The sequence below is a fragment of the Rousettus aegyptiacus genome, unplaced genomic scaffold (assembly GCF_014176215.1).
Source record: "Rousettus aegyptiacus isolate mRouAeg1 unplaced genomic scaffold, mRouAeg1.p scaffold_m13_p_3, whole genome shotgun sequence".
Lineage (NCBI taxonomy): Eukaryota > Metazoa > Chordata > Mammalia > Chiroptera > Pteropodidae > Rousettus > Rousettus aegyptiacus.
The window spans coordinates 99,114,664-99,127,501 of NW_023416306.1; the positions used below are offsets into that span (position 1 = coordinate 99,114,664).

Consider the following 12,838-nt stretch of genomic DNA (forward strand, 5'->3'; position numbering starts at 1 on the left):
AATCTTAATCTAGTCAAACTGAGTATTTGTATCTAGCAGCAAGTTTAACATTCTTTACCTAAAACTGTATAAAAGAATTGGACTTTTATTTATTGATATTTACCATAAAGAAAACGGTGAATTAACTGAGTAACAGTTATACAGTGATAAAAAGGGAAATTAGTTTGTGAAAACAGTACAATTCTACAGCTAACAATTAAGGAAAAAACTGAAAACAGTAGACTATAAGGTTTGTCTTTCCTTCTTACTAGAAAAGAAAAATACTACAGATGATATACTTAAAAATATACATTAAAAGAAAATATATCTAGTGATTACTTTGGGGAATTTTTATGTTAAACAGCATGAACAATATAACTAAATATAGCCCTTTATTAAACAAATATCTATATTGAAAACTAAGATCAATTCAGAGTATAGGACTCTTCTAGGCCTTCCATAGTTTGAGACACAAAGTTAATAGAAAAGTAATAATACAGTATCGCATGGACTTGAGTATTGCAGAAATGTTAACTACGAATCTAATCTTTGCCATAGCTACATCTGTAATTAGTATTTGTTATAGATGCTTATCCAAAATACATTAAGACTCATTTCTGCTCCCCTACAGCATAAACCTCAAAATACTGAGATACCTTTCCATCTGATGTTATAGAGTTTAAGAGCAGAAATGAAAACACTCTACCACAACATGTATTTTAAAAGTTTGAGAAAGGAAAGGGCCTTAAAATTAAATGAAGATGAATGGAGCCATCATTCTTTCTTTGGTCACTGAAAACTAGAAGGCTTTTTACCTAAGTAAAACTCTATTATACTGAGGATAACTTTTACTACTGAGGCTTCGATACACCCTAATTAACTTGATGACGACAGTCTGAATCATGATTAAACTTGTAAACTAAAAATAAGAGCTTTGAATGATATTTATGGTTTTCACACCACCTTCACAGTAAACTACCAAACAGAGACAGTGAGGAACATCCATGACCTTCTTTCTAACAACGCTCTCAGGCAGGTTACCAATCGATATTTTGAAGTCAGCTCCAGAGTTTATGACATGAGTCACAACACAGTGATTTTCAAACTGTGGTGGACAAATTTTTTCACAAAGACATAGGAAAAGAAGAATATTGGGCAAATAGTTACTCTCTTCTTCAAATTCTCTCTCAACAAAACAGTGCTTTCTTTATCTGATTTACAGTTTTACTTAGAAGCTTTAGTTAAAATGTTTTCAAATTGTAAAAAGTTTGAGAAATCCTAGACTAGAAAAAAATTATCATCCTGCCCTCAAAAAGATTTTGCCATTTATTTGGGTGAAAATGGGAGAAAGATAGCTTTCACGAGTTTGGCTGTAATAGATTATAAGAGAATTTAATTTCAGACATAAATGAATTATCCACTGATCCCCAACATCCAGGTCAAAACTGCCCTCCATTAACTAAAGTAGTTTTTCTTCTATGCCGAGAAAAGAAGAATCCATTCTGGTTTTTGTGCTCCCACTAATAAATAGTCAATGTCTACATGCAAGACGTTTGATTTATTTTGAAAATTCCTTTCAAATGTTTAATGATAATATTTATGTCACTCCAGACATCTTTTCTTCTTTTGACATAATTTCAATATAACTTGATCTTTTTCTCATAACTTCTAGCTTCATGTTCATTTTTACTCATGAAGAAACCAAGACAAAAGTAGCAATGACCTACTCGAAGTTAGTGCTGAGTCTCTTGATGACTAATCTGTAATGAGCACTACAAAGCTCTTGTTTTTAAGCTTTTAAGTTAGCAATGCGGTGTCTCATTTTACCTTCAGATTACTTTTTTCAAGGAAACATTTAGATAAAGTATCCTTACAGAAATTAATGACAATGTATGTGTGGAATTGTCCTACAATTCTCTGCTGAAATGAAGCTACCTTTACAACTAAGTTTTCTAAGATATTTTACTAAGTCATTCGAATAAATGATTCTTCTAATGGAGTTTTAAAAACATGAGGTGGCTGTCTACAAAAACCTGGAAAACATAAATTATTAGTAATTCCAAATTTAATCTAAAATTGTTTAGTACCTTTTCACAAAACTTGTATTCATTAACAAATGTATAATTTTAAAATTATTTTACATTTCGATACTATTATAGTGTGTCAGGAAATTCCTATTGGATCTAAATTCCTATTGGATCTATCTTTAAAATATATCCAGAATTTATCACTTTTCACTACCTTTACTGCTATCACTCTGACCATCATCTCGAGCCCCAGATTATTCCAAATGCTTCTAACTTCCACTTCTGCTCCCCTTTCCCAGGCTATTCATATCAGAGCAGCCTGAGTGTTCCTTTTAAAATATAAGTCAGAGCCTCTCGTTCTGCTCAAAACTTTCCAATGGCTCCTAAGAGTTAAAAAAAAAAAAAAAAGTCCTTTCAATAACTTACTGTAAGACCTGCCTTCTTCAAACCTTTCTTTCTCTCTGACCTACTCTCATTCGATTTGCCCCACTCTCCTTCTGCTCCAGTCACAATGAGGAACTCTGAACTGTTTCTTGACATGTTAAGCATATTCCTGCCTTTGCACTTACTTTTCCCAATAACCAACAAAACCCCCCTTGCTAACACCTTACCACCTAACCTGCTACACAACTTACTTCTTTATTACTTGTCATGAACTCTCTTTCCCCACCCTAGTTCAGGTTTAATAAAGATCCACAACGGCACAAATTTCTATTTCATCGATATATCCCAAGAGCCTAGCACAGTGCCTCCCACATAGCAATTACTCAATAAATGCATGAATCCAAAAAAATATTAAAATTAAATGTTAATTCCTTGACAAATAAAAACAGTAAGGTACATTATATTTACTAAATAAATGCTGTAATTTATCGAAAAGGCTATTTACAGGGGGAAATATACATATATTTCGAAGTCCCAAAAATTTAGTCGAAAATTGTTTTCAGAATGAAGACTATGATCTATAACAACTTATTCAGCCAGAATCATCATGTAATTAGTACTAACACTTTTATTAAATCTTTAGGTCAAATAAATATCCCTTATATAAAAAGATATTCGAGAGAAGATATAAGCCCAAAGATTATGATATATGCCACAATCTTAGATAACTCATCTAGAATAGTTTAAGAATAAAAATGTTGACTGTATACTAAAAGATGAATATGGTATAATTTTGATATACTAGTACTTTTCTTAATGTTGCTGATTTTCAATGAGAAATTTATCAATACTGTGAAAAATCAGAAGAGGAAATAAAAAGCCATTTTAACATATAAGATAGCTAAGTAATTAAACAATGTAATACCTGCAGTAGAGTCAATCATATTCCACAATACTTTCTTTGACTAAGGTTTCTTCTACATAAGCACACAAGATTAAGGTTGAAAGGAATGGTAAAAAGTCATCATTTCCTATAAATTAGTCTTTAAACAAGACTATAACCAGGTGAATAAAAAGAATCTATTAAAAATTTCAGTAATTTATGTACTGACTAAATAACCTAGAAGTGTATCTTGGTAGGATTATGAAATAAACTCTGTTAGGATAAAGATTTTGCTTGATTTTTTTTTTACCATATTCCCAGCACCTAGAAAAGTACTGGACACACTGTGTGGGCTCAAATATTTGATGACTAAAAGAATTAATCTCCAGACTCAGATTCTAAATCAGCAGGCAATATTGGAGTCACATTTATAGTAACAATTAATAAAAATCACAAATTGCTACAGGCCCACAAAGTCTAGTACAACGAAATACTCTAAACATCCAGTTGTTTTTTTTTTTTTTCCCCAAGAGCTAATATAGTCTGCTCATTAACACAAGTTTTGGGTTTATAAACAAAAAGCCTAAAGACTCAATGGAAGTATTTTCAGGAGGGTCCAAAAAGGCAATACTCTGGAAGCTCCACAAGCCCAACTCAGTGAAGGTAATTCTGCTCCTACCCATTGTTAGTTACCTTTTGATATTTCCAGTATTTATTGTTTGAAAAAAAGTTTCATGGAATACAATACTTGAAAACCAATTACTTAAACTATTCCTATATTAACTGCCTGCCTTATTATTTAATTTAATCAACACTTTCTTCTAACAACATATTAAGTCACTGAAGTCTTGGTGCTAAAGCTATTTTAAACTCTTCTAGACCATTTCCTTATTCTGTGGTGAAAACAGAAGAACCAAAGGTCATTTCATTTATATCAACCTGTGTAAACAACCCATTAAGTATGTACTGTGCTTAACTACTACCTACATAACTTCATGTCATGAGGATACAAAGCTATATTTGGTGACTAGGAATGTGCTCACCTCCTTTCCAGAGTATGAGTCCTGTCTTCTCACTTTGGAGAACTGAGAAGTGGGATAAAGGGCATAATTTGACATTTAATATTGCAATGTTATTGAGGAGGGAAACAATTATTTTCCTAATATGAACTACTTAAGTAAGGTTTAACAATTTTCCTAATGATGCTAATGATGGGAACATTAAGAAGTTGAACAAGAATCTCAGGAATGGGTAGAGACTAAAAAGTACAATTAAAAAAAAAAAAAGGCTCAAAAGCACTTCCCCACTATTTTTAATAAGCTTTACAGTACCATAACTAAGGAAACGGACAATGCACTATACTATGGAAATGATAAATGCAACAGGAATTCAAATAAATGAAAGACCAGTACAAGTTGGAATAGATTAGGGCTTGGAAAATTTTCTGTAAAAGGTCAATTAATAATTTAGGCTTTGCGTTCCATATTGTGTCTGTTACAGCTATTCAACTTTGCAGTTACAGTGCAAAAAAAAGCCATAGATAATACTTACATGAATGACCATGGCTATGTTTATGGACAATGAAATCTGAATTTCATATAATTTTGACCTATCACAAAATATTCTTCTTTTGTTTCCTTAACCATTTTCAAAATGTAAAATGTCATCATACAGGCAGAAGGCTGGATTTGGCACAGAGGAGATAATCTGGAGATCTCTAAGCCTCAGTGAGGAGAAAGGATTCCGGTGAACTTCGAAAAATTAACTGGATTTAGATTTAAAACATAAGACATTCTACGTGTGTGATTGGAGAAGAGTGGTAGAGCACAGCTGCCACGTTGGAAAGTAGACATTTCTTATTTCTTTTATTTCTGAAGATATAAGTTATATGACTCAGAAGGATCCTCTAAGAGCAAAAAGAAAGAGTTAGATCTTATAATAAACAATGAAAAGACATTATAGACCAGAAGTGGAATAAAAAATTAGAGTTGGTGGGGCAAAAAGCCCAAGATGGACAAATATTAGAGACTTTTAAAGCACCTGAACTATCACAGAACTCAAAAGAGCAAACCAAGACAAAGAGAGATTGGTGACAGACTGCTAGATAGAAGAAATAAAGACAAGCCAATGTTTCTTAAGGAAAAACTAAGTGGTTTTAGCAACAGGTCGTGGTTATCACTTGAGTTTCAGGTAACAATATTTCTAAAGACAAATGAAAATACAGAAATGAAATGAGGCAAGGTCAAGATTACTAACATAAAGATCATAAACTTTAGAAAATTATATGTTTGATTTAATATTATAAGAAACATCGAAAGGGTCACATACTTAGTTAATAAAGAACAGAACTCTAGACCTTTAATTCCCCAGATCATAGAAATATTAATTTCTCATTAGTCTGGTAATCAATCAAAATAAATATAAATAAAAAGAGGTATTATCCTGGCTCTGAAAAGGTAAGTATAGAAAGAAACATAAAATTTTGGATCAGGAAGAGTACCTGCTCAACAGGAAGAAAATAAACTATACCATATCAGAAGTCAAGGTAGGAGTTTTTTTCAAGGCTGTTTTATAATGCCAAATATAGCAAGAAGGATAGACAGTAATACAAACAGTTTTCCCATCATTCCTTCTATTAACCTTGTGTTAATACTTTCCCCAAATCTTTCATTGGGCTCATAAAGTACAAACTGGCACTCTTAAAACTTTTACTTTATATTTTCCCTCGCCTGTCAATCTATCCTGCACTTCCTTGTGATTTTGGTCCAGTGTCATTAACTTACCTACCTTTTTTCCCTCTTCCTATTAAACTTCCAGATGTTATCTCCTTTATCTAAATTTCTTCCTACCATTTTTAAAATCATTATGTATTTACCTAGGAAAACCAGACGCTGTAAGCGTAAAAAATAAAAATATAAGGGATTGTGAGATGACAAGGTCCCTGCAATCTGTGAGGTCAACTAAGGGCTGCCTTGCCTAAAAAAAAAAATAAAAAAATAAAATAAAAACTAAAATAAAATCATTATGTATTGCCTTGTATATGGTCCTTCTACTTTGCCTTGAACTGACGTTTAACTATTTCTAAATTGTCAAACTCCCCACCAAAGTATAAGCTCTTTGAAGGGAGCAATACTTTATATTTCTCTGTTATCACTCACAGTGCCTAGCTGCTCAATAAAATATTGGTCAGGGATAATAAATTAGGCTATATCTAATATTAAGCTAGAAAAATGAAAATTCACTTTTCACCATTAATTCATGATGAAAAGCTAGAAAATCTAATCAAGTGACATAAACTAGTCATTTCTAACCCTAAAATGTTACACGTAACTCTTTTCCTCAAGTAAGAGTTCTAATTTTAAAAAGTAAAACACACAGATGTGGCCATACATTAGCAACCTATTTGATTTGACTGCAACTCTAAGGTACCGTCGACAATTAACTTCCAAAATATAGTGAGAAAAAAGACCAACCTTGTTTATTGTCTCTCACACTAAACTCCTACCTGCAGTTAAAACATTCAAATTCAAATGTTTCTTTTTCTGCTAAAGGATTCCCAAAGAGGCCTTAACAGAAATAGTTGCTCTCTTTTGTGTATCTTAGTATTTACAACTGTTTACTCCTATAATTATAGTTAATAACACTTCAACTGAAGCTTGAGCTACACTATCTCTAATCTATTAAGGCCAGGCACACAGTAAGTACTAAATAAAAGTAGTATGAATTAATAAACAACAAATCAGAGGCTTTCAATTTTTTTTAATGCAGATGACTTTTTTGAAAGGAATTCTTATATTTAAGTAGAATGCATTTAACAGACAAAAACAGAAGCTGCCCTTGTTTGGGAGGGTGGGTTAGAGGAAGTCTCAAGATACCCAGGAAAAATCCATAAGGGGCCCAAGGAACAGAGTCGAAAACTAATTAATTTTAAGTTATAGTTAAAATTATTACCATTAAAACTATTTTTCTTAATTTCAAATATGGTTTTTCCTGGTTTGATAAAATGATGGACAACAACCTTCCCTTAAACAAATAGGAGCTTGATTACTCCAGTCACCAAATGATAGATCACTTCATCAAAGTTTCTTCACGGTTCTTTTAAAAACTAAATTCCCTTGGTGTACTTTAAATGTATTTTCCAAACATCTTTCAAGAACATAAACATTACTGAAACATAACACTACACAATGCTCTTCGGTCAATTATACTATCTACATATCTTCATGGTGTACACACAAAGAAAACATGAATTTTACAGCCTGAAGAGATAGCTTTTACAAGAGTATCTAAGAAAACTGAAGCTGTGATAATTAAAACTCATTCCATAGCTACCAAGAAAATCTCTACTGTCATTTTATATTTAAAAAAATGAATACTTAGCCTTAAGTCCTGATGTTGAAAAGGTAGGTTCAGTGCAGTCTTCATGACATTTTTGCTTCAATTTAAAAAAGTGAGTTACAAAACTTATTCTAAGCTGTACAATTTAAATTCCAAAAAAGGAATCCAAATATCGTATTTTATTCCTTAAAAAACCTTAACTTGGAAGGTCAAAATAAGTTATTTTCTCCCCGTGTATACTAAATCTGCCTTGCAAAAAAATGGGGAGGGGGTTGGTTTCAAAACATTTAGGATAAGTAACCTTATAGATTTAATAGAATACTTTCGCACTACATTTTTTAAATTGCTAAAGTAATTTAAATGGGGGGAGGGGTGCTAAAAACTGATAGAGATATCAGAATTCTATGACAATTCTTTCCTAAAGTATAACCCACCCCATTCCTTAATGTTCTTATAAGTAATGTACAAAGAATGATAAAAATAAGACCTGCTGAGGTGAGTTACTAAATGTAGCCTACACATGACAACCAAATCGATTGTTATCTAGTCATCCGTATTGTTCTAATTTCTGCTTAATCAAGATCAATACTGCTTTATCTTTAAAGTTACAGGCATAGAAGTACCCGGCTTTTCCATCATGTTTGTTTAGTCATAAAGCGCTCCAAGGCCCATGTAAGTTTTTTTGTGATCTGCACTTACCACTCTCTTCCACTATGGATACAAGAAATGTGGGTCAATTACAAATACATGAAAAGAACCAAAAATGAAAAAGCAATTTAAAATGGAAGCAAACCCTTAATCTGGAAACTGTCTAGTAGATTACCTATATGGTCAGTATGTATATCTAAAAATAGACAAGTTTCATCATATTATAGTCAAATAATCTTAAATTGACAGTAAAACATTTCAAAACACATTTTACTAATGTCTTACTTAACCAAATATTTTTCCGAATAGTTGCATCCAATCAAATTGTTAAAAGAATCATTTTAAATGGAGATTTAGAGAAATATTTTCTGAAGCGAATGAGATCCTCAATGCAAATAAACACCCCCTAAAATACTGCTCGAATTGAATACTGGTTTCGGACCTAAGTGGGGCCAGTAACCCCCGCCCCCCAACACCTGTAGAAGGCAACAAAAGCAAAGATCAGTAAATACAGCGACATATATCACTGCTTTACACTTGAACATTTCTTTTAATGATATCGTTTCCTACCTATCACAAAGGAAGAAGCAAATTATCATTGGGAATTTAAACTAAAAAACGCGCGTACACACCATCTGCATGCCTATTTTAGTCAAGATTTAAAACATTTAAATTCCATTAAGCATGGTCGAAAACTGGACCTCTATCAAACGGTGCGTCTCTACAACTTTCTCGAAATTTTACTAAACGTCTTAATAGTTTGCCTTTACTCCCGAGCACCTTTCGGTCTCAGCTACACCCAGAGCCTCACTTGCATTTCTAACAACGCTGAAGAGGGAGGGTATGAGGGAGTGTATTTATGTGTGGATAAGTGCGCGCGCGCTCCCGCGCGGTTCCCCACCCCCACCCCGATACTTTTCTTTAGTGGAAACAGAAGGAGAACCTAAAGATCATTCTAGCGAAAACTCAGTATCAAAACCTCAACCCAGTCGCAGTCAACCGATAGCGCTGTGTTCTGGTTGCGCAGTGCAACTTCTCACACCCTACCCCGAGCTTGAGCAGCAGCTGTGAAATTGGTGAGGAGGACCCAGGGAGAAGTGGAGGAGATCGGGAAAAGTGAAAGGGCCGAGACCCCTGAAAGGCGCTTAAGTTTGCAACGAAGATCCTATTTCCGCGAATATGCGCCCACCCACCCCCTTCCGCCTTCCAGGTGGAACTCGTTAGCAGCCGCCCAGCCAACAGACACCGCCAACCTTCGTCCCCACGTACCATCCGAGACCAGGGCAAGTAAGGGCGGCGGGCGAAAGCGGACGTCTGGCGGGGTCGGCGCGATCCGGCCCCCAGCAGGCCTCCGCAGACCTCAGCCCGTCACCTGTGGAGAAAGCGCCCCCTCCCCCGGCCTCTCTGCCCTTCACGCCGACCCTATCTCCCCCGCGGCAGCCGCCTCCCGCCCGGCTCACGAGGACGGTGCGCGGCGCCAGGTTCCCCTCGGCGACTGCGGGGCCCCAGCCCTTGAACTGGTTACAACCAGCCGCGGCGACCGAGCGAGCGAGCAGCCGGCGGCAAAAGGGGCCCTGGCGGGGCGGGGAGGGGGCGGGCGGGCAGGCCCGGAGGGGGCTGGGGGGCGTCGCAAGGTCCTACCTAACACCGTCGGTCTTCTCCGTCTTATCCTCAACGGCAGCGGCCCCGGCGGTGGCGGCGGCAGCGACATTCCTGGGGAGCGCTCCCGCCGCCGTCACCTCCTCCTCCACTCTCTGCTCGCCTCTCTTTCGCCGGCGCGCTCACCGAGAGCCGCGTCCCTTCGGCTACCTCCCCCGCCCTCCACAACACACACGCCCCGAAACCTTAAGCCCTACGGCTCCTGCTGCCGGGTAACCCACCCTCCCGCCCCGCCACCAGTGGCGGCCCCGTCCCTCCCCCCTTCCCCTGCGCCCGGCCGCCGCGCCGGGCTCAGTAATGGCGGCCACTCGGGCTCCCTCGCGCTGACGGATCTCTCTCCCTCTCTCCCGAACTTTACCTCAGCATCTCTCCCAGCGCGCACCGCCGGAACGCACGCGCGCGCGCAGCCACACACCCGGCCGGGGGCGGAGCGGCAGCGCAGCCTCGACGGGGCGCGCGCGCGCGCACCCGCGCCGCCCTCCCCACAATCCCCCACCCCGGCCGCCCTCACCTCGCGACGCCTCCCGCGCCGCGCGCCGGCCAGGGCCCCGCCCCTGCCCTCGTCTCCCGGGAGCCTGGGAAGGCGCGAGCGCTGGAGCCGGAGGGGGGGGAGCCAGCGCGGGGCCGCGTCCTCGCTCGCGTCCCGGCTACCCCATTGGCTTCTGCCCCTCCCCCTTCTTCCTCCGCCTCGCTCACCCATTGGTTCCCTCTCCTACTCCATTCCTTCTCACCTTTTCCCTTTTACCCATTGGCGTGAGTATTTTTCCTCAGCTTTTCCCTTTCTCCGTATTCTGCTCCTCCTCTGTCCCATCCTCCACGCTTTAGAAGATGCAGGCTGTGCAGCCCCGAGCACTGTTGTCTTCAAACCTTCCCTGCTTTCTCCCTTTCCTTCTGTTCCGGTTTCTGGCCGAAACAGAGCAAACCACAATACTGCAAAGAAACCTGACGTTGTGTTAGCAGTTGCAAAGCATCGCATGGGCATTGAATGTTTTTCGGTAGAGCCGTCTCCGGTCTCTAAGCGTTAAAGAATTCATGGGAGGAAAATATGCGCCCAAGCTCGTTCGCAGGGACATACTCTCGTGTATGCTCGTGTGTGTGCAACCAGCTTTCTGTCGGGAGCGTTCGCCAACTACAGGCATCACCCGCCCGGGACCTTGTGGCAGATCTGGTGGCGTACTCACCCAGAAGGCAAAACTCCATGGGAGCCTGAAGAATCCTCTTCTCTGTCGACATGGCACAGAGAGGCATTAGGCCCTCGCTTTAGTCTGTCCTTATGGAAATTGAGCGAGATGTCAAAACTTGGAGCGGGTTTTAGGGTGGCCCAAAAGACCTGCTCACACCGCTACCAGCTCAACCTCAGGAACCATCGGCCACCTGGATTTTATTATACTGCCTTAAATATAGTCAATATTTTTGAGATTTCCCAAGTTTGGGGGTACACTGGGCTTTCGGTATATTTCTCATCTGGGCACTGACATTGAATGGTGGAGAAACAAAGGAGGGTAGGAAACTGCCTTTCCTTTTACCATTGAAACTGGCAGGTCTTGTGACTCTCTCAAGGCCATCAGAATTTGTTTTATTTAGAGGTCTTAAAGATAGTTGCCAGCAGATGAAAGAATGAGCAAAAACACAAATCTACCCCAATTCGTTGTTAAGTCTTTTTTTAAAAGATGTAATTGGGGCTAGAATTTCTCTTTGGAGAAAGATTTGTCTCCTACATTGAAAACAGTTCATCAGGAAAGTTAACATGTAAGAAAGTCCTTTAGATTCAAGATATTCTTTATTCTTGTGTTACATAAGGTGCCGAAGTTAGCCAAGTTTGCTTTTTGGTGTTATAATAATGCAGCTGCTTCCAACCACGTACATTTACGGTCTGTTAGTAAAGAAAAAAAAAAAAAAACCTTTTGGTAAAAATCTGTTAGAAAATATTTGTAAATCTGTCACAATATTCCAGCAGAAGTTCTGTTTGTTTGTTCCCCACGTCTGCCCCTCTACTCTCCATATTTTCTCATAGGTAAACTTAATATATTGACAAAAGCAGAAGAGACATGTTTGATTTCTCTATGTCTCTCAATCTCTAATTTTAGAAAGGCATGACTAAAATTCCTTACCCCAGCCACTCCCTTGCATCTGAATGATACCAAATAGGTTAAGTAAGGTCTGTAGGTACTTCTTTTTCTCAGTTGCAAACCATAGGCAGTAATGAAGGACGCTAAAGAAAACTTGCGTAATATAGAGTGGAGAAAAGGAGAAAAAAAGTAGAGGAGGAAATTCGAGAAAGGGAATGGGACCATTAAAGTGTGGTACTAATGACAGAAGTACCCATTCAGCTTGCATAGGTTGGAGAGTTTGTGCACTTAAAAGCATTTCTTGACCTGTGTACTAAAAGTCCTTTAATATACAAGAAGCCAATTCAAAGTCATAACTTTGATTTTGATCTATTAAGTACTATATATAGCATATCCACCCTATGATATATTTTTAAGCTATTTCCTAAATAATCAGAAATTTCATAACCTTGGACATGTATCAACATAAACCAAAGTTAAATAAATCAGGAAATTTCAAGGAAACGTTAACATATAAAAAAAGGTGTGATTTTCATCTTCTTTATTTGTTAACGTTTTCTCTAAAACAGACATGATATTGAAGAATCAGGACATGATACCTGAGGGGAAAAAAAGACTTGAAATCTCATTTTCTCATAATTAAGACACCAGAATATTTTTTAAGCTGCAGTTTTTGAGCAGTAATTTTCATAGCTGACATGATTTTGGGTCATCATCATCCATTTTGATTTAAGGCATCTGGAACTTAAGGACTTTGCTCCTTTTTAATACTATTTTTTAGTCAGGTTAAATGTGTTATGTGAGTTAATACTTTTTGTTGTCGTTACTTGCTCTTCTCAAAAAATAAAGTA

General features: G+C 38.0%; 1 protein-coding gene across 4 annotated transcripts in view; it reads right to left on the reverse strand.

The window, feature by feature from the left end:
• ARHGAP5 (Rho GTPase activating protein 5) overlaps positions 1-10,365 on the reverse strand; it is a 67,272-nt gene extending 56,907 nt beyond the window's left edge. The window contains exon 1 of one of the 4 annotated variants that reach the window (XM_016123640.2): positions 9,901-10,125. The gene's annotated coding sequence lies outside the window, so the exon portion shown is untranslated. Of the gene's footprint in view, positions 1-9,528; positions 9,629-9,900; positions 10,126-10,276 lie in introns of those variants that run through there. The other 3 variants (XM_016123637.2, XM_016123639.2, XM_036239031.1) reach the window with 3 other exon arrangements.
• Positions 10,366-12,838: the final 2,473 nt, after the last annotated feature.